Below are 3,259 nucleotides of genomic sequence, written 5' to 3'. Positions count from 1 at the left end.
AAGTCCTCGATAAATCTTCGATAAAACCCTGCGTGGCCCAAAAAGCTCCTAACACCCTTTATAGATGTTGGAGGTGTGAGTTTCTCGATAACATCTACCTTTGCTTTATCTACCTCGATTCCATGTCTCGTTATCTGAGGCCCTAGAACAATTCCTTCTCATACCATGAAATGGCACTTTTCCCAGTTAAGTACTAGGTTCGTTTTTCGCATCGCCTTAGTCCCTTAGCTAGATTCGCTAAGCAATCATCATAAGTATCACTGAATACTGAAAAGTCATGCATAAAAACTTCCAAGTACTTCTCAACCATGTCAGTAAAAATAGACATCATATATCTTTGAAATGTAACAGGTGCATTACATAAACCAAATGGCATGCTTCTAAATGCAAATGTACCGTACGGGCAGGTGAACATTGTCTTGTGCTGATCTTTTGGTGCTACTGTAATCTGATTATACCCCGAGTATCCATCGAGAAAATAGTAATAGTCTCGCCTTTCGAGTCTATCCAACATCTGATCCAAGAATGGCAAAGGAAAGTGATCTTTCTTAGTCGCCTTGTTCAGTTTCCAATAATCAATGCAAATCCTCCATCCCATAACTGTTCTAGTTGGTATCAACTCGTTATTCTCATTCTCTACGACGGTGATACCTCTCTTTTTTGGCACGCAGTGGACCAGGCTTACCCACAAACCATCTGAGATGGGATAAATGATACCCGTATCAAACCACTTGATAATCTCCATTTTCACCACGTCCTTCATAATGGGGTTTAGTCTTCGTTGTCCATCAATTGTCCCTTTTTCCCCATCTTCCAGGATAATCTTATGCATGCATACAGATGGACTAATACCACAGATAACGGCTATGGTCCATCCGATAGCCTTATTGAATTATTTCAACACTAAGATGAGTTTCTCTTCTTGCTCAGTAGTTAATTCTGCTGAAACAATCAAAGGCAAAGTAGAAGCATTACCTAAATAAACATATTTTAAATGTGAAGGTAATACCTTGAGTTCTAATTTAGGTGGTTCCTCGATTGATGCTTTTCGTTGGACATACTCCCTCTTCTCTAACTCTAAAGATTGAAAGCAGGATTGCGGCTTAAATCCCCTTTGATTAGCTTCTAACAAAGCTAAGTATTCATCCTCATCTTCATCATTTGGAGGATTTGATGTCAAAATTTGTTCCAACGGATCCTCAACATAGTTGAGCTCCTTTTCCACTAATGAATCCTCTAAGTCAGATACTGTAGAATAATCATCAATTGTGTCAAGAAATCGCATAGGCTTAAAAACATTAAATGTTACCTGGTCATCCTGAATACGCATTGTAAGCTCGCCCTTCTGCACATCAATAAGGGCCCTTTCGGTTGCTAAGAACGGTCTTCCTAGGATAATCGACACTTCTTTGTATCCTTCAAAGTCTAGGATAACAAAATTAGTAAGGAAGATAAATTTATCTACACTAACAATACGTCATCGATTTTTCCTTCTAAATGTGCTAAGGATCGATCTGCTAGCTGAAGTGTAACCGTAGTAGGTCTAACTTCACCTATCCCCAACTTTTTAAATATTGACATAGGCATCAAGTTAATACTCGCTCCTAATTCACATAAAGCCTTACCACAATATGTTGCTCCAATGTTTCAAGGTATGGTAAAACATTTAGGATCCTTTAGCTTTGGGGGTAGTTTGCCTTGAATATATGCGCTGCATTCCTTTGTCAGAGCTATTGTCTCAAATTCTCTAAGTCTTCATTTTTTGGATAGGATATCCTTCATAAACTTGACGTAGTTTGGCATTTTTTCAAGTGCTTCAACTAATGTGATTTTGATGTGAAGTTGCTTGAGTACATCTAGAAATTTCTTGAATTGAATTTCCTGCTTCTGCTTTTGAAGTCTTTGAGGGTAGGGTGGTGGTGGTTTCTTTACTGGAATTGGTTGATTTATTTTCTGTGGCAATTCTCAATCTAACGGAGTTGTTAGTTGATCAGAATTAGCTGGTTCTGGAATTACCTTGTCGGGTTTTTTAGATTCTGGTTCTTGTGCATCTGGAATTTCAGCACTCAGTTGAACTTCGTTTGAGTCTTAAGCATCAGCCGGCTCCTTTTCAGCTTTGATAGTGTTGGGCTCTACTATCTTTCCACTCTTCAATGTCAACGCTTTGCAATGCTCCTTCCCCAAATTCCTCGAATTCTCCGTATCACTAGGTAAAGCACCTTGTGGTCGGTTCCTGAGTTCAGTAGCCAGCTGGCCCACTTGATTCTCCAAATTCCTTAGAGTGGCATTGTTTTTTTACTATGTATGCCTTTAATAAATTCTCTAAGCTATTGGATGATTCAGCCTGAGCTGGTTTCTAAGCTTGTTGGGAAAAACTAGGCGGTTGAGTCGGTCTAGGTTGAGCATAGTTGTTTCTGGTTCCAGCCCCTTGGTTGCTCCAGGAAAAATTCGGGTGGTTTTGCCACGATGGGTTATAGAAGTTGGATTGCAGTCTTTGCCTTCCTCGATTTTGGTTCTGGTTACCCATGTAATATACGGATTTAGGGTTTGATGGACATTCTTTGAACAAATGTCCCTCCCCATAATAAACACAGGCTATACTCTCAAATTAGTAAGGTGGTTGGGCTGCAAAACTGTTGACCCATTAGTGGTAAGATTCTTAAGCATTGAGGATATTGAAGATACCTGAGATGCGAATGAAGTGAGAGCGTCCACTTCATGTATTCCAGCGACTCGTCTTCCTGATGCGGCTCAATTGGTTGGCCATTGATAATTGTTACTGGCAATCCTCTCGATGATTTTGTAAGCCTCATTATATGACTTAGAAAGGAGAGCACCATTAGTAGAAGCGTCCACTACCATCCTCATGTGACCATTAAGACCATTATAAAATGTCTCAAGTTGGATGCAATGTTGGATTCCATGATGAGGGCATTTCTATAATAGCTCTTTGTATCGTTCCCATGCCTCATACAAGGGCTCATCATCCATTTGTTGGAAAGCAACGATCTCGTTCCTCAACTTAGCATTCTTACTAGGCGGGAAATACTTCATGAGGAATCTTTCGGCTAACTTTTGCCATGTAGAAATTGAGTTTGTTGGAAATGAATTCAACCAGGCTCGAGCTCTATCCTTTAGTGAGTACAGGAACAACTTCAATCGTAATGCATCTCCGAAAACTCCAGCTAATTTGAAAGAGTCACTCACCTCTATAAATAGTCTTAAATGAAGATAAAGATCTTCTGTAGGCATTCCACTA

General features: G+C 39.8%; 1 non-coding gene across 1 annotated transcript; it reads left to right on the top strand.

The window, feature by feature from the left end:
* The first annotated feature begins 2,917 nt into the window (after positions 1 to 2,917).
* LOC128292114 (small nucleolar RNA R71) lies at positions 2,918 to 3,024 on the top strand. Its single transcript, XR_008282099.1, has one exon. It is a non-coding gene; the product is annotated as a small nucleolar RNA R71 (small nucleolar RNA).
* The last annotated feature ends 235 nt before the right edge of the window (positions 3,025 to 3,259 follow it).

The sequence above is a fragment of the Gossypium arboreum genome, chromosome 4 (assembly GCF_025698485.1).
Source record: "Gossypium arboreum isolate Shixiya-1 chromosome 4, ASM2569848v2, whole genome shotgun sequence".
Classification (NCBI taxonomy): Eukaryota; Viridiplantae; Streptophyta; class Magnoliopsida; order Malvales; family Malvaceae; genus Gossypium; species Gossypium arboreum.
This window is presented reverse-complemented; position numbering and strand designations above follow the sequence as displayed.